The 21,438-nt window shown below is 42.1% G+C and overlaps 1 protein-coding gene across 1 annotated transcript in view; it reads left to right on the top strand.

Moving 5' to 3' along the window:
• Positions 1-5,798: 5,798 nt before the first annotated feature.
• The window catches only part of TNR (tenascin R), a 262,076-nt gene continuing 246,436 nt past the window's right edge, over positions 5,799-21,438 (top strand). Inside the window, exon 1 of the mRNA XM_042465868.1 lies at positions 5,799-5,831. The gene's annotated coding sequence lies outside the window, so the exon portion shown is untranslated. The remainder of the gene's footprint in view (positions 5,832-21,438) is intronic.

The following is a 21,438-nucleotide window of genomic DNA, read 5'->3' on the forward strand; positions in this document are numbered from 1 at the left end:
AAAAAAGGTGGGGGCCGGGGTTTTAAAGTGTGGTTTCTCTTTGGAGTTCTTCAGATTCAGCAAAACAAGTGATCCAGTGTATTTCTACCTTCTCTACATAATTTTTTGTTTTCAATAGCTATTGTGTGTTTGTGTTGAATACTCAAGTCTCACAGTACAGGATGCTGGTACTATAAACGAATTCAAGTCTCCAGGTCCAGATGAAATACTTTCACGGATATTCTGGCACCCACAGTTCAAAAGGATGTTGAGAAGCTGGAGCATGCCCAGAGAGGTTGACCAAAATGGTGAAAGGTCTTTAAACCATCCCTTGTGAGGAATGGCTTAGGGAGTGGGTATATTTAGCATGGAGAAGAGAAGGTTAGACGTGCATAATTAGTTTAAATCTCGGAAGGGATGTCATTTGACAATGGAGCAATGGATGCAACTACAGGAACTAAGGCCCGGTCAGACGGAGCGATAGGATGCTTCTAGACTCCCCTCACCCCTCGCATGTGATGAGGGCACCAAATGGCAGCACCCTGTACAGTGGGCACCACCATCATTACGTGATGGACGGCTAGCGTCTGCATGTCGTGGCGCCGTTATGATGTCACAATGGCATCATTGGCACACTGCCGGCGTCTTAATTGTGCCGCAAGAAGAAACTGCTTTTTGCAGTTCTTTTTGGTCCATGGGGAAGTCCCGTTGTCCGGAGGCTGCTGCTTCCCCGTGGACCAAACGAGCTTCCTGACAGTTAAAGCTGTTTGGCAGTGGAACACATTCACTCGGAGTGAGGGGTGGTTTCTGCTGCTTTGTAGGTTTTTACAGAGTCTGAATGGCCATCTGTTGAATGTGCTTTGATTGTGTCTTCCTGCATGGCAAGGGTTTCTTCCAACTCTGATTCTTGGCTGTTTTGAGGTTTCTTTTGAAGAGCATTTGGAACTTCAAGTGGTCCAAATAGCCAGATTCCTAACTGAGGCTGGCTACAGTTATCCCAAAATTCCTTTGCCATCTCAAAGTCCACTGTTTACCGCTTCATTTCCAGGCACAATTCAAAGTGCTGGTTAAGCCATTTAAACCTTATATGGCCCGGGTTCAGGTTATTTGATGGATCATTTCTCCTTACAAACCAGCCTGTGCTCTGAGATGTGCTGTTGGGCTCTTCTTCCTCTCTCCTCACTCTCACAGGTCCACAGGGCCTGACCAGCACCCTCCCTACTTTCTTTTTGAATACAAGGTCTTTCTATTCCAAGGCATTTATGAGTGATATATAAGGCCCATCTTAGCAGTGCACTGGTATTCCTCATTCTTGTTCTGGTGTGCTTTAATGGTGTATGTTTTGACCTGATTTTATCTTTTTAATTGTTTAATTGTGATTTAACTTTTGTATTTGTAGATTTTTGACATTTTTTTTAGTTGTTGTAAGTCGCTTTGAGTTGTTAGGAAGGATCGAATTAGGGGAATTTAATTAGTCAAATATTGTGAGAGGTGTTCCTAATAACGCACGCAGTGGGATCTTGTCCCTTGTGTATACCAGGGTCATCTAGTCCACCCCCAGAGAGAAAAGACTCAAAATGCCAATGAGTTGCAATAAAAAAATATAACATTTATTAAAGCCACACAACAAAAGGGATCATACACACACACACACACCACACACCACACATTCCCGCTAAAGCAAGGGAGGGGGGAGAGTTTGGAGTAAAGGAGAAGAGATAGAGGCACCGTCGGAAATTACCTTGGAGTCTTCTCCAAAGCGACGGATGCAAAGGATGGTGGTGGTGATACACGGCCTGGGGAACGGGAAAGAAGCGGCGACCGCGGTGGCTAGGGCTGGTTCCGGCAGGCAAAGCTAACTAGAGGCCTGAGGAGACGTGAGCATTGGCTTCTCTAGTGATTTCAGCAGCGCAAGGCTCAGGGAACTCAAGCCTGGAGCGCAGCTCAAAGCCAGGTTTCACGGTTTGGAACTCAAAGCTCCACAAGCCCACTGGAGGCTGGAATCGGGGGAACATTTATAACCCTGAATGTATCCTCAGGCTATGGCTACCTGGCAAACATGATGGCTATCTTTTGTCTAGCTGAAACTTACACAATGGATACACAAAGGGAGGCTGGCACTTTTTAGGGGGAGACAAATATCTAAATGGCAGAGCTGTTAGACAATCACTCACTCATTGAGAAGGAGGCTACCTCCCAGAACTGCCTGCTGAGGTTTGCATTTTACCTTTTTTTCCCCTGTGCCAAGCCTAGCAAGCTTGTGGCTACTAGTCGGCTTGCTTTTAGGGTAATGGCGGCTTGCGATGGGTCAGCCAGGGGTCTGATTTTTTTATCGCTTGGCACCCAAATTTATATAAAACCAAACTTGGTAACAGAGTCCTGGGGAAAAGAAGGGATAGGAATAAAATATAAATAAATAAATAGTCACCAAGAGGATTCTAACCTGACTTCTACTCTAAATAGTATCATATTGTACCCCTCCATCGATTCAGCCTTCATGTGTCTTTTATTTGCTTTGGAGTGGCAATGAATATATTGTATTATTGGGCCCAAATAGACAGGCCAAAATAAAGCTGTTCGGATTACTTTGGAGATGTGCTGTTGAAATGATGCATTTACAGGACTGGAGTGAGCTTTGGTGCAGCTTCTGGCCTCTTAAGATGCGTGTGTCTTTAAACCGCATACTTCCAAAGTGACCTGAAGCGGCTTTATTTTGGCCTGTCTGTTTGGGCCCTTGTTGCTGCTGTTTTCTGGTGCCACTACTTCATACACCTTTCTGCCTGATGGAGAAATGTTTTTACCTGTGATTTAGTACCTTGCCGTACATCACAGCAGAGCAGCAGCAACCAATGCCCTCACATTTGGTGTAATAAAAGCCAAGCCATTAGTAGCACAGCTGCTATTTTATAGCTACAGTTTCTGTTTCCAAGCACCACTCGCCCAGTACCAGAAATATGAACTGCCTTTGGTAAAGAAGGATGTGATTTATGGAATAGCTTTTCTTGCCCAAAGGGTTCCATCAACAGCCTCACCAGGTAGTTTGGACACTTTTCTTATCCGGCTAGTCTTCTTTCTGCTTTCAAGTCTCATGGGTAAAATGAAGCAAATAACATTTGCCTCGCTTACAAGGAATTGTATGTATGTTTTCATCCTTTAACATATTATAATCCCTCTGGGACTCTGAAGCAATTATCTTTTAGAAGTTTAACAGGTTCCTTTCTATTTCTGGCCTTCTGCGGAATGTGATATCAAATCTGAATCACTTCTAAAAGAGCCCGTGTACTGTGGTGGGTCTGGAAACTGGGATAGATATATTCAAGGAGCAGGCAAAATGGTTCTGCTTATGCCAGATGGTGAGGAGCATCTGTTTATGCCTGTTTGTGCTTTTGGAACATATGCTGTAATCAAGTTTAGATAATAAAGTGAGGGATGGGAAAGAGGATGAAAAAGGGATTGTATTTATCTATATCTATTTTGAGATGGGATGGTGGGATGAAGAATTTTCCCTGTTGATGGTCTGCCCTCATCGTAAAGGATCAATTTTCCTCATCCAAAAATGGATGAAATTGATTTTAGAGATTACTAGGTCTCATGGACTGATCTCACAGTTCAGCATTTAGACTCTTCCATTCCAGATTCTTCGGAAAAGCATTTTTTTTCTCAAACTGGGAGGCCAAATGATGGAATACAATGCATTATTTCCTGCTATGTTTTCTGCTCCTCATTTGACTTCACCAGGCATTTCCACTCAGATACTAAGCACACCAAAGTTTGGGAAAATTTTTTAAAAGCAATTTGTTACAGTTGTAGTCCAATGTTCAAAACATAGTTTTACTATTTGAGGAGATTATCACACAGTAAAAATCCAAATTACCATTGCCAATTCAATTCAAATTTGGGACACATCCGGATTGTCGCACACGTTTTTGCTGCTGCCACCACTGGGCGGGTGCATCCATGTACATCACCTAGAATCTGAGTCAGCCAGCCTCTTTTCAAACCGGGAACTTCTTGGTTTTGCAAATCAGCCAGCTGAACTCGGATCTAGTTTGATGTTCCCTAGGATGTACCTGCCGGCAGCTGGTGACAAAAAACACATGTGATAAATCTGGATGTATCCCAAATTCCAATTGATTTGGCAGCATAATTCAGTTTTTAACTGCAATAAAATCCTTGGTTTCTACATAAAATAAGTGCTGCATGCAAAATTGTGTCCACCACTGATCTTTGCAGACTATACTTCTTTCTTATAGGACTGGAGAGGCAGGGAGGATGCAGTGATGCTGTTGGCAGAAAAATATTTTGTATATGCTCAGATGTATTTCTGGTTAAAACTCTCTGCTCGGAGATTATCATACAGCAAAGTCCCTCAAGATATATATAGGATCTATCTCCAAAGATGGATCCTATCACATTGCTCCATGGCTGGGCAGTAGGCAACCTTTATGCAACCTGGGCTTGTTCGGGCTTGTCCTGCAGGTTTTCAAAAATGGTTTTCCCATTCATGAAAAGCTGCACAAGAAGTCCGGGTTGGATATGGGCTGCCAACTGCCTGGGTCTCCCGCGTGCATAAGATCCATTCCAGATGCTTACAACCCACATCTATCCCACCACAGATATCCTGTGTGATAACTCCAATATTCCACCTCCTCCTGCCAGCAAGCTGCATTGTAACAATCAGAGAGTCCTTGTTGCAACTTTTCATTCCAAGGAGTCCCTGATGAACAGAGACTGTAAATATACTATATATCTGCCCACAGCAGAAAAGATCACTCTTCCAGATTTGCTTCTCACTATTCCGTAGAGGTGGGCACAAGAGAGGATTTGACCCTTCCTATCAGAGTTCCCAAGTATCACTGATGTGTAGCCTCCAAGCATTGTTCCCATATGAATTGTTCCCAGAGGACGGTCACCCTGCCCATCGGTTTTATGAGGACAGTATGTGACCCGTCAGGTCTATCTCTATTTAAAATACATGATAATTAGGTAATTTGCTGTAGTTTCCTTCTTACCATTATGTGAGTTCAAGCCTGCTGTGTACACCAGCTGTGACCTAGCCAATTGCCCTCTCTCAAACTGATTTCAGAAGGAAATGTATATTTTTTCCACTTAGAACTTTATCGCACAGTCCCTTGGAACGGGCCTGTCGCATTCTAAAAGGGAATGTTATGGGGACGGGAGGCGGCAAAACGTTGTTTACTGCACAGCGAGAACGGTGCCGCCGCCACCACCGCCAATCATTCCCATGCGTTCCGGATTGGTTCCCAGGGGCAATTTTCAGAAATGCTTGGAAGTGTTCCTGAAAATCGCCCCTCTGGGACGCATCTGCAATGTGATGGGAACGATCGGTGGCGGCGACAGCGTTCTCGCTGTGCGGGTAAACAGCGTTATCTGCTGCCTCCCATCCCCATAATGTTCCTTTTAGTACTGACCAGGCCGTGCAATAAAGTTCAAAGTCCGCATTTTCATGTCTTAGTAATTCTGTTCCCAACCGAAATGCTCTCATTTTGACAGTGCAAGGTCCTAGTGGGTTTCTAACCATCCTCTGAATTGCAGACAAATGTCATCAAGGAAGTTAGCTCAGAAACCAAAACGTATCATTTTTACTTTTATAGGCAGGTTATAAGGAGGGGGCCATAGCAGTTTGAAAATTCTTCTGGTTGTTACAGTGATTTTGTTTTTTAAAGAAAACATTTCTAAAATGCAAAGTATGAATGAAGTTTAATCCTTTCCTTGTCTTTTTGCTCTCTCCAGGTGGCTCAGAAGTGTTGACTAGATAAAGAGTCTGCTTGCTTTGTGGAACTGAATCAAGAGCGTGCGAGAGGTGAACATCAAACAGACTGTTTCAGCAGGTACAGGGCCTTCTTGATTTTCCCTTTCTTATTCTTACAAGTGTGATTGACTTACAGTTTCAGTTCAAGTGAAAAGTCCTACAGAACAAGTAGAAGACCACTCTTTTCTCTCCCTAAAGTACTTCACTTCCAGTAAGGACTCCCATCTTCTTAGCTGCAACGTTCTTGTCCCTTCAGTGTTTTGTTTCTGCGCTGTTGTAAAGGCCGAAGGTTTATCGTACATAATGCTTTGTGCAAATTGTGACACAATGAACACAAGTGGCCAACATACATGATAGTTAGCGCAAAACTGCAAAAATTGGGATTAAGTAGAGGATGTGTCAAACACCTACAAAGGATCTAGCTTAGAAACTACTTTAAAAAGTTTTTTTGCTTCCCTCATCAGTTAGTTACAAATATAATTATAATTTTTTGAAAAAGGGTCCCTTATTTTGCAGCTTCTCAAAAGTAACCAATTAAGTTACTTTGAGGGAAGCATCTGAATGTCATGATGACATTGGTTGAGGCACAAAACATACTCTCCCCTTGTCTCTTCTTTGTTCCCTCGGCACCCACCACAGAAAATATACCTTGTAATATATTGTGTTATTGTATATACTCAACTTAAGTGACCTCATGTATAACCGAAGATAGTTTAAGGCCAAAATTAAGAATTTGAGATGACCCATACATATGTCGAGGGTAAAACTTAGGGGCTAAAACTAAGATCTAAAGGATGAGCAAAGAAATGCCAAACAACTACAAAATTCCAGCAGGCACAACTGTTTGTGCTCATCATAAGCTGGATGATGAGAGACAAAATGGGGGTCAACGCTTCCAGGACAGATTATGCTCTTGCTTTTCACCAGGGCATGGTTACTTTTTAAATAAGAGTTAAAGTCAGTACTCTATTGCATGTGGATAGGTTGACTCAGGTTTTGGGGTCCTTTTTGACTAAACCTATACTTATACTAACTATATATGCAGTGATGGCAAACCTATGGCACGCGTGCCAGAGGTGGCACTCAGAGCCCCTTCGTGGGCACACATGCTGTCACCCTAGCACAGTTTGCCAGAGTTTCTTACTAGAAAGCCAGAGGGACATGACACTTGCAATAAATAAGTGGGGTCTGGGTTGACATTTGGGCACTCGGTCTGTAAAGGTTCACCATCTATAGTATATCTGATTATTGTGGTTTAATTAATTACAAGGAACTTCTTACTTTAGGTTGCTGGAGTAAAATTCTTTTACACAATCACTAAAGGGACAGAAGCTGTCCCCAGTTTTCTTTTGGCAAACACTAACTTGCTTCCAAGCTTTGCAAGACTGAAATGCATGCCTGTCAAATTTTAATTCAACTGGTGGATGGCAAATTGTGCAAGACTGTATTATAGGTGCAGTGTCCTCTTCTTCTCCTGCCCACACAAAAACAGAGGACATCTGATGATGAGAAGTTGGCCAGTTTAACTTTATTGGAGACCAACACTGAATATCATTGTACATTTAGATCCACAAACACAGGCCACATCATCTCCAGTGGAATGTGCTCAGATGCAGTTGTGGGAACTAATGCTGCTGAGATACACAAGGGGCGTGCTGGCTGTTCCTCATGGCCTTTGCTGCTCATCTCCAAGTGCATGGGCAAGTAAGCCATGGCAGGCCAGAAAGTTCTGGGAATCCTTGCAGAGAACTGGAGCTTGGCAACAGCTCCCTAATGCTAGCTCCAGCATTGGATTTCGCTGGGGTTAGGTTAAAACTGAAGATTCATTCTGCTGCTCTGGAGGCAATAGTGCTAACAAGTATTTTTAATAAGGTACCTAAGGATGCCAGTTATTACATGACTGGTAATAAAAGCATATTACTGTGCTCACTCATGCCGGGGGCCTGCCTTATTCCTGCATTACCTGCCTCTCGACGGGCTAGCACAAATCATTTTTGAATTTTTACTACCTAACTGAACATTTCCTGAGCTTCAAAAGCCTATCATAAAACATATCACATCCCTACCGTGCTTGCCATAACTCTTGGTGTGGTGGAAGGAAAAAAGAAACTTGAGCTTTCTTTTAATTTCCGAGGTTTCAGATGTTCCATATTTCTTTTTTGTGTGAGATGCCCACTGTGGATATGATAAATGGTTGAGAGTGTGCAAAACTCTTCTTAGCATTAGTTTTTTGCTGGCATGCTTTCCTCTTTTAAATATTCTCCCCTGCCACCACTCCCCACACAATGTTCTCCAAAGAAAATTTTATTTATTCCTTAGAAGTTTCTGCCGAACCCAAAGGAATGTAACCTTTGCAAAGTGGTGTTAAATTTGTGCTAATATCTCAGTCCACTTAGAGGGCAAAGGGGGCATTTGCCCCATGTACTAGCTCTGCATGAAGCCGATGCATGGGTTCTCTGTCACCCCGTGTTGGTATCTTCTGCTGGGCTCAAGGCGAGCTCTAGGTATTTGGCCACCCTAGGCAAGAAATGGACACAGGGGGGCAAACATTTTGTTTTGGCCATTGTACAAGAAACATAATACTTGCTGTAATGAGTTTTCACTTTGGTATTGTTTAATTTGCAAAAAAATATACAAAAAAGCCACCAAGCTGCCCCTAAATTTGCTGCCCTAGGCGCTGCCTAGTTCGGCTATATGGATGAGCTGCCCTGTATAGGGGACTGCAACCAATTGAACCCAGAGATGGGATGTTATAGAGCTGAGGTGTGACTCCCTCTCTGAAGGCAGTTAATACTGTTAATTAATTCGCTCACTGTCTGTAAGTGGACTTTATGGTCTCAGTTCAAATCTCACCACTGCACAAATCCACACAGTTGGCAAAGAGCATAGATCAATGGTTATCAAACTTTGTCACTCATGATTTTTGAACATCACGTCACAGAATCCCTGACTCTGGACCACATTCTCTGGGGTTTCTGGCAACTGTAGGCAAAACATCTGGGGACGGCTGGCATAGTTCACGTTTTCTCAATTTAATACACCACACACACATACACACAACCCACCCACCAACCCACGCGCTACTAGAAAATACTGTCACCTTACAGGACTGTTTATGGTTTACTGAGATATGAAACCTTTGATATTAAAGAATGCAATATAAAAGCAAATTCTTGTTTTTGCTCACCATGTGTTATCTAGCATGTTTAATATGGGGAAAGAAATGCAATCAAAGTAGTTCAAAACCAAGGGCCCATCCCGATGGACTGGAATGTTTTTGTTCCATTTTATTTGGGTTTTTTGTGAGGTTTTTATATCTACACAACATTTTTTCCCCATCCTGAAGTACTCCCAGGGAATTCCTGGCACTTACTAGGACTTTTTTCTCCCACTCTCCAGGTCAGTTTAACTTAGTCCAGCATTTTCCAAAATGTAATGTACCCCTGCCCCCCGTGGTTGGCTAGCTGTATTATCCCAGAATTAGCTAGTGCTGCTTCCAAGAAATGCAGTGATTGTTCCCAGGACAGAAGATTTAACAAGCTCAAGTGGGCTGCAAAGGGGAGCATTGACAATAAAAGAAATTCTTAATGCTTAACTAGTGTAATATTGATTGAGCACTTTTAACACTTTGATTAACACTTTAACACATTGCCCCCCAAAATATATGAAGCTCAGATACAGGATGGGTGATATGCTTCTGACAACACGTACATACAAAAGGGATCTGGCAGTCTTAATAAACCCCAAGCTGAACATGAGTCAAGAGTGTGATGCCGCAGCTAAAAAAGCTAATATGATCCTAGGCTGTATCAATACGACTGTAGTGCTCGATTGAGGAAGTGATACTACCACTCGGTTCTGCTTTGATCAGACTTCATGTGGAATGCTAAGTCCAGTTTGGGCATCACAATTCAAGAGAGATACTGACAAGCTGAGCATGGCCAGAGGAGGGCAACCAAAATTATGAGAGGTCTGGAAACATGACGCCCTATGAGCATGGCTAGGGAGCTGGTGACGTTTCGCTGGAGAAGAGAAGGTTAAGAGGTACCATGTTTAAATATTTGAACAGATGTTATATGAGAAGAACAAGGTTGTTTTTTGCTGTTCCAGAGACTAGGATAGGGGGCAATGGATTCAAACTACAGGGAAAGAGATTCCACCTAAACATTAGGCAGAATTTCCTGGTGGTAAGAGCGTTTGGACCATGGAATACACTGCCTTGGAGTTGGTGGGGTCTCCTTCTTTGGAAGTTTTTAAAGAGAGACTGGATGGCCATCTGTCAGGAGTGCATGGTTCTGTCTTCCTGTATGTTGGGGGGGTTGGACTGGATGGCCCTTGAGGTCTCTTCCATTTCTATGATTCTGTGACTGTACTACTGGATTCCTAATTAAAAGGGCTCAGTGGAAGCTGGCAAAAGTCATTTTCTGACTAGATATGACACATGGTCAAATGGGGTGGGGAACCCAAGGGAGGGGGAAGTGAGGGAAACCCAGGATGTTTCAAGAAAGAGTCTGGATGGGGAAAATATACTCTGCAGGTAAGATTAAAAACCAAAATTAACTACAAAGATTCGATACACCCAGGGGGCTTTTTCCCCTGCTGGATAAGCCATAGTCTGGGTTGCCTTTTCCTCAGGTATGCTAGTTATCTCTCGGGAAGTGTGAGTTCTCGTCCAGACCTTTATTTCCAGCAGGGCTGGGCTCATCTGCAGAGTTGATCCCTAGTGAAGCAAACAAAGAAGATACGTCTTCAGTGCAGACACAGAGAGTGTTTTCTCTCAGAGACTTCAGTCTCCCCCACACCTCACCTACTGCAGAAACACAACAACATACATGCATCCTGGAAAGCTGTGTATTTATCAAAGGACATTTCTCATTGTTTGTAGGTAAGACAGCTCTTGGATGGGAATTGAGTGGCTCTTCACACATACACAGCACTCGTTTTTTTAAACATTGCCACGGATTAATAAGGACTGGCAAAACTGCAGCTCCCAACATCCTTAGCTAGCATAGCTAAGGACAAGGAATGCTGAGAACTGCCACCAACAAACCTTTGCATTGTTTTATGGCCATCACTCTGCCATAAAAGCCTCACAGAACATATCCAGTTCTTGTCTGGTTCACACTGCATTCCATGCTAAGAGAAAATCTTTGGGATGCAATGACTGAATAAGTTTGAAATGTATTGTAATTTGTTTGCATTTACATCACGTTCCCCCCCCTCCCAATGTAACTGGTTCCACAGCTCTCAAACCATTCAGTCTCAAACAATGAATATGGTTCTGCATCCTCAACCACCATCTCAGGTAGGCAGGCTGAGAGACAGTGTGACTGACCCAGAGCTTAGAAAAGCTATTTTTGAGACCCACAACTCCTCATCACCCCTTGTCTCAGCCAGCATGGATCCCTTTGGCTGAAAGGCTGTGGAAGCTATAAACAAGAAGGTAAAGTTCTTTTAAATTTTTTGGATTACTCAAGGCCACTCAATGAACTTTATTGCCCAAGTGGGATTTGAACTAGATATCAGAAGTCATACTTTTTATAAGCATGCCAAATTCATATTCCAAACCGACAATTACAACGTAGCAGCCTCAGAGCAGACATTTAATTTCAGTGGACTTCCACATTTGCTAGGCTTAGGGGCACACGACCCTCATATAAGTGGAGAAAATGCAAATAATTTTTTTCTTCTACCTGACAGATCACCTTTCTAGGAATATTAGGTCTTCCAAGGCAACTGTCTGTCAACAATGCTGGAGCTGACCATAGAATTGCTGGATGACCTACAAATGCCAAGAGAAATGTTCTATCTAGGAATCTCTAGATCTTCCAGCATGACTTTTGGCAGAAGTTGACCACAGCGTTCCACTGGAGGACCTAGCAATTCTAGAGAGAATTGTTAATCTAACTCATGAATATAATCCACAAATGTCAAAGCCGCAGATGTGGAGGGCCAACTGTTGTTAATTTACTAGGCCTTCTGTAATCAAGCAGTATGGTCAGACAAACAACACTGTCTTTTACACCTGTGCCTGCAAGATCATTTATGACTGGACCATCACCTTAGCAGGGAATAACAAACAAATCCACAATACAAACAAACGCTTCATTTATATACTGCTTCATACCGGACTACAAGTATCTAAGTGGTTTACAACTGTAAGCTAATGCCACCCAACAATCTGGGCACTCATTTTAGCGACCTCAGAAGGATGCAAGCCTGAGTCGAAGTTGAGTGTTTCCTGGTACTGAACTGTAACCTTAAGGTTTCGAGTGAGTGGCTGCAGTACAGACATTTATTTATTTATTTAACCACTGCCCCACCAGGGCTCCATAAAACAGTGATACCTTTACACGGCCAACCAAAAATACAAAAATACATGATGCAAGCATTTTATGCCTTTTGTTGGTCGAGTAAAGGTATTACAGTTTTTGGATTTTGGTTGTTATTGTACTTTGCTCTATGTCCAACTATATGATATATGAATATTGTATGTACAGCGCTGTGTAATTTACATGCTCTTTATAAAGGTTAATAATAATAATAATAATAATAATAATATAATAATAATGTTGCAGGGAATGATACTCTGTCCTGCTGCATATGGTGATTGTGATATCACTATCATGGTATACTGTTGCTCTGAATAATCTTCAACTCTAATCTATGGTTGCTATATGTAGATCATGTTCAGCCTTCACATTCACTTTGTGATTGATCTATTGCTGCATAGTACAGCATACTCAACTCGTTATTGCACTGTCCATTTGCAAGCAATGAATCTGTATGATGAACCGAACAAACTTTATTGTAGTCACAATGCCAGAATTCTCCATTCAGTGTTTAAGCTGGAACTGCCCCCCCAAAAGCACAAGCAGTATTTTAAAAAGAAAAAAACCCATCCACAACTACACCCCTCTCTTTTGGCGTGAACTATAGCTCCCCTCCTATTAGTCCCATGATCTAATCCCCTCACCAACCCCCCTTTCTATCTAACCCAAGTGCTACCAAGCTATCCCACGCCACCCCCACATTCAAGCCACTTGCAAAGCTATCTGCCAGACACTCAGCTTCTCAAGGCTACTTATCTAAAACAGCCAGCCACCTGCCCACCCATCCCCCAAGCATTATAGTAAACCTACCCTAAACACTACTAGCAAACTAAACCTAACATCCCCTGAATCTCTAACCAACAACCCCACTACTGACAGACCAGAGGTTAAGCCTGGTTTAACAAGAATTAATGTTTGTCTTCATGTTTAACTGTCATGGCCTTATCCTATGGAATCTGTGATTTGTAGTTTGTTGTGGTACCAGAGCTCTCTGACAGAGTTATATACTGGCTAGCTTCAGTTCAGAAATACAAGCTTCAGCAAGTTAAAAAAAAATGTTATTTAGACAACTAAACGTGTTACCGCATATAATGTTGGCAGGCTGAAGCACTTGTCGTTTATACAGTATATTAAAGCAGAAGCAATTCAAGCTTTCAACACTTACACCTCATCTGTTTTTAAAGCAAAACATTCTTCTTCCCAGGACTACCCTCCCCTTCTTTTCGTGCCAAGCTTTCCCACCAAACTGGCCTTGATGCTCCAGCACTATTTCCTTCCCTCATACTGTTCCCTCATATCTGCTTAGCCAACTCCAAAGAAGATAACAATCTTTCCACCATCTTTACTAATTATTTAGCCTATCCTATCATCCAGTATTATAAAGCATATACCGAGTCATGGCTAGCAAGCGTGGTAGCATCTATGATCCTGAACAGAGAAGGCTAAGCATCTCACAAAACTACCAATGCCAGAATTCCATAGCATTGCGCATGACAGTTTAAGCAGTGTTCAATTGCATTTTTTGCAGTGTGGAGCAGTCTTAGAAGAAAATACAGTAGGAAACATTTGTGGGTTTCCCTGTCGCAGTTTTGCTTTTTCACTGTTTTTGCACTAGTGCTGTTGAACTAGGTCATCCTCCTCACCCTCTCTTCCTCCTTAACAGCCCAGCGCTAGTTTTATAGACAGAAGCAGCAGTAGCAGCCGCTACAGCCACCAATCTTTCTCCACAACCCTTCTTTCTCCTTCCCCTCTCCTTGCCAGCAGCCTCAGCCAAACTCCTGGGGGGAAGAGGGAAGGAGAAAGAAGGGTTCAGAGAAAGATTGGTGGCTGCAGTGGCTGCAAAGCTGCTTCTGTCTATAAAACTGGGAGCCTGGTGCTGGGGCTTTTGGCCAGAGAAGAGCAGGGTGAGGGGAACGACCTGTCCATCAGTGCCATGCATTTTGGGAGTGGGCATTGGTTGGGGGGGGGCAGAGATATTCACAGTTTTTCCACTTTCACAGGGAGCAGATCTCCTAACCCGTGAAAGTGGGGGGGCCATCTGTACTAGAAATGATTCACTTAGGCCTTTTTCACACAAGCAAAATTTGAAGCTATCCCAGGGTCAATGTGAAAGCAATGCCGGGGCAATCATGGGGTTTCAATCAGGCCATATTAAACACAATGGGGGTCATTCCAGGTTAGGTAAATCCTCTTTTCCCCCAAATTTACCTAACTCTGGAATGACCCCCAATGTCTTTAGGATGGCTCCTGGCATCGTGTAATAAACAAACTTGAAACTTTACCTAACCCTGGAATGACCCCCGATTGTATTTAAGATGGCTCCTGATTGCGTTTGGCATCGTGTGATAAACAAAACTTGAAACCTATGGTTGCCCCTGCATTGCCTTCCATTGCCTTCTCACTGACCCTGGGATAACTTCAAATTTTGCTCATGTGATAAGGACCTTAGATATTTCAACTCTTTGCAGAGTTAGAGGATGCACAGTTTGTTCTAATCAACTGTAAATTTTCGTTTAAAATTTTTTACCTTGATTAAAACAACTTGATGATCCATTGATTGCCAGAAAGCAACAAATAACAAAGTTTGCTTGACCACTGGTACTTGAGTTCTGATATCATAATACTCATGAATCAGATCATGAGTCAAACATTCTTCCCTGTAAAATCAGAACAGCTGAACTAGTTAATCTACCACTGATGCAGTGGCCAATCCCTTGGGCCTTGCTTATTAAACTACCTGATGTGGAGAACAAACTGATCCCCTCTCCTATGTGCCAGAGACCAGCACCATATTTGGCCCACTCACATTCTTTCCAAGAAATTTGCTGCAATCAGTAGCCTAGACCTGCAGTCCAGCACTGGTCCAGAGATCACCACTTTCAATAGTACTGTCCTGGGGCATGGATAGGAGATATTTAGATCTTCAGACATTGCATGGATATTCTCATCATCTCTAGCAACCCTAGCCAATGGTGGAGATTATGAGAGTTACAATCCAAAATCTTGGGGAAGAGTAAAGTAGTTAATTAGGATTATAGTTGCAGTTTTAAATTAATGCGGAGAAAACAACAGGGATGTCATTTGTGAGGGACTACTACAGACCAGGACTTGAATAATGCATTCCAGAACAAATGATTGCACATTCAGAAGGAGAGATGTAATAGTAATGGAAGTATGGAAGACTTCAACTATCCTGATCTGTTGGAAGTCAAACTCTACCAGAAATTAAGGTTCACCAATTAATCACTTGCCTTGCAGACAATTTCATGGTCCCAAGTTGGAAGAGCTAATAAAATAATCCTATTATTATTATTATTTTACATCTGATCCTAACCAACAACAGTGACCTGGTTAATCTGGTACAAGTGGTGGGTTGTTTAGGTGGGAGGGGCAGTGTTTCCTTGAATTTTTTATACAATGGAAAGGAGAAGCCAAGCATAGTCAGATCAGATTCCTGACTTTAAGAAAACTGATTTCAGTAAACCTTTCCAGGTTAACCTCCTCTTCCACTGATATTGATAGCCCCTGTCTCCCCAAGGAAGATGTCTCGCCTCTAGTTACTCTAATTTTAACCAAATTTATATTAATATTTATATTGTTTATTTTTATTGTTGTGGTGTTTATTGTTTTAAGTCAGGAGGGGGTTGGGGTAGGGGATATTTTAAATGGGTTTAATGTATATTGTATTTTATTGTTATTTTTGTCTGTTGGAACCACCTCGAGGCTATAAATAAAATGTATTATTATTATTATTTATTCTTTTAATTATTATATATGGGGGTGACCCCATGGCCAGGAATACTAAGAGGGAATGGAGTTTATGATGGAAGGGAGTTTCTTAAAAGTAAAACATTAAAAGGCACAATTTCAATCAGTTCATCCAAAGAGGAGGAAAGATGGCAGGTGTCTAAAGAAATCAGGATGGATGTCTAAATAACTTTCAACTGAGCTAAGACTCAAATTGGACATGTATAAGAAAGGAAAAGAGGGAAAATCACCAAAGAGGAATTCAAAGAAATAGCCAACATATACAGAAAGTCAGAAAAGCTAAAGCGCAGAATGAGCTCAAGCTTGCTGGTGAGGTTAGACACAATAGAAAGGACCAATGTGGAGTATTGGTTTGAATGTTTGACTGCATCTCAGGAGACCAGGGTTAATTTCCCCCCTCAGCCATGAAACTCACTAGGTGACCTTGGCCAAGTTACATTCTTGGCCTGAGGGCAAGGCAATGGCAAACCTCCTCTGAATCTTGCCAAGAAAGCCCCATGATAGGGTTGCCTTAGGGTCACCATAAGTTGGAATTGACTTGAAGGCACACAATAATAGCATAAGAAAGAACAAGGCAATGGTAGGACTGCTGTGTGTAAAAGATGGAGAAATGCTAACAGGGGACAGAGAAAAGGCAGAACCAGTGAACACATTCTTTGCTTTGGTCTTTTCCCAAATGGAGAATAGTACTCAACCTGGGGGAAATGGAGCAGATAGTGCAGTAAGGGAAATGGAGCACAGAAGAGGTAAAGAGATAGTGAGAACCATTGGGAATAATCTTTGAGAATTCACAAGAACAGGAGAAGTCCCAGCAGAATGGAGGAGGACATGTGTTGTCCCCATCTTCAAAAAAGGAAAAAAAGAAGGACCCAAATAATTATCACCCAGTCAGCCTGACATCAATACCAGGAAAGATTCTAGAGCAGATCATGAAACAGACAGTCTGTAAGCACTTAGAAAGGAATGCTGTGATTAGCATGGGTTCCTCAAAAACAAGTCATGCCAGACTAATCTTATCCTCCTTTTTTGATAGATTTACAAGCTTGGTAGATGAAGGGAATGCTGTGGATGTAGCATATCTTGATTTCAGTAAGGCCCTCAGCAAGGTTCCCCACAATATTCTTAAAAACAAGCTAATAAAATGTGGAGTAGATTATGCAACTACTAGGTGGATTTGTAGAATTCAAAGATATAGCTGTGTTAGTCCTCATTCCCACTATCAAAAGAATTGGATTGCTGAGCGAATTAAATGTCCCATTTGTAACTGGTTCCTATCGCGATGTGATCAAATCTGTCATGATGAAGCGAGGCAAAGGCAAAAGAAACGGTTTTTCCAGACACCAGCTAAAAAGAGGTTCTTTTGAAAAAATGTGATTCCAAAGCTTGTGGAGCAAGTGGGAATGAAAGATTGGAATCACAGCATTCTGGAGGGGAGGGACTGATGGGAGAGGGGTGTTTATCATCCCTCTCCATTTTTGGGGAGATGTCATCCCCCCCCTCCCAGTGCTGTCTTGTCATTATTGGTGTGATGTTTGCTTCCTTTTTTAAAAAACTAAATGGTTTAGCAACTACTTGCAAAGGTGCTGAACCACTCTGTTGCATAAGTGCTTATTTGTATTTACAAAAAAAGAAAGAAAGAAAAGAAAACATGCCCTCTCCTCCTCCTCACAAGCCTCTCTGAGTCCCGGTGCCCTCCATTTCCGTCCTCGTCCTCCTCCTCTTAGAACCATAGAATCATAGAGTTGGAAATGACCACAAGGGTCTTGCAGTCCAACCCCTTGCCATGCAGGAAATCTCAAAGCATCCCCGACAGATGGCCATCCAGCCTCTGTTTAAAAACCTCTAAGGAAGGGCATTCTACTACACTCTGAGGAAGGAGTGTGTTCCACTTACTGTCAGGAAGTTCCTCCTAACGTTGAGGTGGAAACTCTTTTCCTGTAGCTTGCATCCATTGTTCCGGGTTCTGTTCTCTGGAGCAGAAGAAAACAAGCTTGTTCCCTCCTCAATATGATGTCCCTTCAAATATTTAAACAGGGCTATCATATCACCTCTTAACCTTCTTTTCTTCAGGCTAAACATCCCCAGCTCTCTAAGTCATTCCTCATAGGACATGGCTTCCAGAGCCTTAACCATTTTAGTCGCCCTCCTTTGGATACGCTCCAGTTTCCCAATGTCCTTTTTGAATTGTGGTGCTCAGAACTGGACACAATATTCCCTTCCCGGCCCGGTGATGTCCCTTCCCCAGCCCCCAAGCTCCCTTTCCAGCCTTGCCTCTGTCTCCTCCTCCTCCTCTTCTCCGCTCCCTCTCACCTTGCCTTGCTCCGTTGCCATCCTCCTTGTCACACTCTCTCAGCCTCAGAACACTCTCTCTCAGCCTCCAATTCCCCCCCCCCCATGTCCAAGCCAGGCTTATGTTAGATGATTGACAGGGGAGTTTAAAGCGGTGCTGCCAGTGGGAACCACAATCTCCTCAAAAAAACGCTGATCACAAGGGGGGGGGGAACCTTTCATAATGAGAACTAGGGGTCTTTTGAAATCGCTTTCCAAACTGGGGCAGGAGTGAATCACAAAGTGATTCATCCTGCCAGTGAGAATGACCCCAAAGTCTGTAGAAACAGTATGTAGAGAGATCTTGTAGCACCTTTGAGACAAACTGAAATAAAGAAGTTGGCAGCATGAGCTTTCATTGACTACAGTCTACTTTCCCAGATGCATTTAGTGGAGTGGAAACCTGGGACAGACATATGTATGTTATTGATATATTCAAAATCCTTTGTGTATGGAAATGAAGTAGCACGTCCAGTTTTAACTATGGTCACTAGTGAACAAAGAAACTGGGCACTAGCCATTGTGTATGGAAATGAAGTGGCAAGACCAGTTTGGCTTTGGAAACTAGTCTGTATATGGGGAGAATAGATGAGTGTAGGGCGCCTCCCTGAGAATTGGGGTCAGATAGTGTTGCAATGAGCCAGGAAGCCATTATCCTTGTTCAGTCCATTGCTGAGGGAGCTTGTCCAGAAAAGGGTGACCAAAATGATAAAAAGTCAAATAATTATGTCCTACAATGAGCTTATGATAACCAAGTTAAAGCATTAATAGATATCATATTGAGGATGGAGCAAGCTTGTTTTCTGCTGCTCCAGAGACTAGGATCCAAAGCACACTACAGAAATAATCCAGTTTTGAGACCGCTTTTAAGTGCCCTGGCTCAGCGCAAGGGGATCCTGGGAATTGTAGTTTGTTATGGCACCAGAGCACTCTGACAGAGATGGTTAAATGTCTCACAAAACTACAATTCCCCGAATTCCCTAGCATTGAGCCAGGGCAGTTAAAATAGTCTCAAACTAGATTATTTCTGCAGTATATTTTGGACCTCTGACATGGAACAATGAATTCAAACTATAGGAAAAGAGATTCTACCTAAACATTAGGAAGAACTTTTTGACAGTAAGAGCTATTTGACAGTGGATTGTGTTTTTTTGAAGCATGGTGGAATCTCCTTTGTTGAAAGCTTTAAAATAGAGGCTGATGGTCATCAGTAAGGAGTGCTTTGATGGTATCTTCCTGCATGGCAGAGGGTTGGACTGGATGGCTCTTGTGGTCTCTTCCAGCTCTATGATTCTATGATGCAGCTTGTTCACACCACAGAAATAAAGCAATTTGACACCACTTTAACTATCATAGTTCCATCCTGTGGAATCCTGGGATTTGTAGTTTGGTGAGATATTCAGTCTGGTCTGTCAGAGAGGTCTGGTGCCTCATCAGACGCCAAATCCCAGGATTTCTGGAGAAAGAGTCATAGCAGTCAAAGTGGTGTCAAACTGCTTCATTTCTGTACTGTGGATACACTTTTAGTTATACCTTTGTTACTAGAAAAATGAACTGGTGCAAGGAACTCATCATAAGTGACTAATTATTTCCAAGCTGTGTCACAGTATAGCTATATAACTTCTAAAGTGCACATAGGTAATTCTCCTCTGAAGTTAAAAGCACTGTATTCTGCTCTGAAGTCTTGCAATGAAGGTCATTCTACAGACAAGCAACAGGGAGCGAGAGAAGCAGGAAGGTTCATTTTCTCCTGGCGTGTGACTCTCCTAATGGCAATGGCCACAGGTAGAAACTTGGAATCTGCTTTAAAATAACAAAAGTAAGTTGCTTTTGGGAATGAACTATGCACTGAATGAAGTGGCAGAGTGTAGCCAAATCTGACTGGTTACATAACATCATGTCAGTGAAAATGACCCAAGAGCTAAGTAGATGAGAAAGATGATTGGTTTTAAGGCATTTGTAAAAGTAATGGTGTACATTTGAGACACCAGACTCCCTTGAGTATGCTGAGAATTAGGCCTGATATAAATATAGTTATGGTAACACTTGGTATCTGATAGACATGTGCAATTAAAAGTACTAAGTAATAAAACAATGAGTGTTGAAGATGTTTATCATTGCAATCAGAGAAAATTAGTAACATGGATATTAATGAAAAGAATAGCATTGTCATGCAGGAGCAGCTGGTTATAATAACAGAGATAATAAGGGAATGGGATGGCATGACAATGGCAGAGTAGTTGAGACCCATTGATGATTAAACAAATGGCACTGTAACACAGAGATAGTGGGTGCTTGTCATATTACACTGGAGAGTAAATGGGCAGAAATAGAACACAGATTATTACTAAAGGACTGGTCCTGAGAATTGTAAAATTTGCCACAGAGATAAGAATAAGGATAATGGAAGGATAATGGAGATAATTACGACCGTAATAGAGATGACGATAATGGTAGATTATGGTGGAGTCAATAACATTGAAGAGGAAGAGATTATTAAAATGGAAAGAACACCAAAAGGGACTGGTATAAAATGGATAATATGCCCTGTCATCTTTCATACCAATTCCCATACACCAGGAGTGCAACTTGCAGAACAGCAATGGATGAAGACAGCTCTGACAATGAAAGGCAGTGAATTTGCAATAAGAAAATAATTACAAATATGAATACCGGACTTGAAGCCATCATGTACATAAGGAGCAATATATAGAGATGAGCATGTCTGAGTTGCAATGGGATGGCCATAGAGATGAGAGTTATTTTTTAAAAAAATGAAGAAGATACAAATTTACAAGAAAGGGCGAGACAGCAAAACGGTAATGGGTATAATTAGGGTTGTAAGAGAGTAGTGATAAAGATAATGGGACTGTAATTGTGGTGAGGTGATGATTGCAAATGAGGAGGTGAGGATAACAACTGCAAAGGAGATAAGGAAGATAATGGATTGTAAGGCAGTTGTTGTTAAGGGTAATGGAGCTGGGATGTAGCAAGGTAATGGAGTTATAATGAGGTGACGGCCATGTTAGGAAAAACAGTTATTTTAATAAGAGGGTTGACAAGGAGGTATCAAAATTATGATACTTCCTATGTCAGCTGATGATGGAGACAATCACTAGGGCAACATGACTGTGTTCCTGGCAGTATAGTTTCACGTAAACAAAAAGTACTAGCCTTGATTGGTTTATATGTCAACAGATCCAAGAAGAAGTACTAACCCAGCATTTTCCAAATGGCTTTTCTTCTGAATTAAAACTG

Source organism: Sceloporus undulatus, chromosome 4 (assembly GCF_019175285.1).
Source record: "Sceloporus undulatus isolate JIND9_A2432 ecotype Alabama chromosome 4, SceUnd_v1.1, whole genome shotgun sequence".
NCBI lineage: Eukaryota > Metazoa > Chordata > Lepidosauria > Squamata > Phrynosomatidae > Sceloporus > Sceloporus undulatus.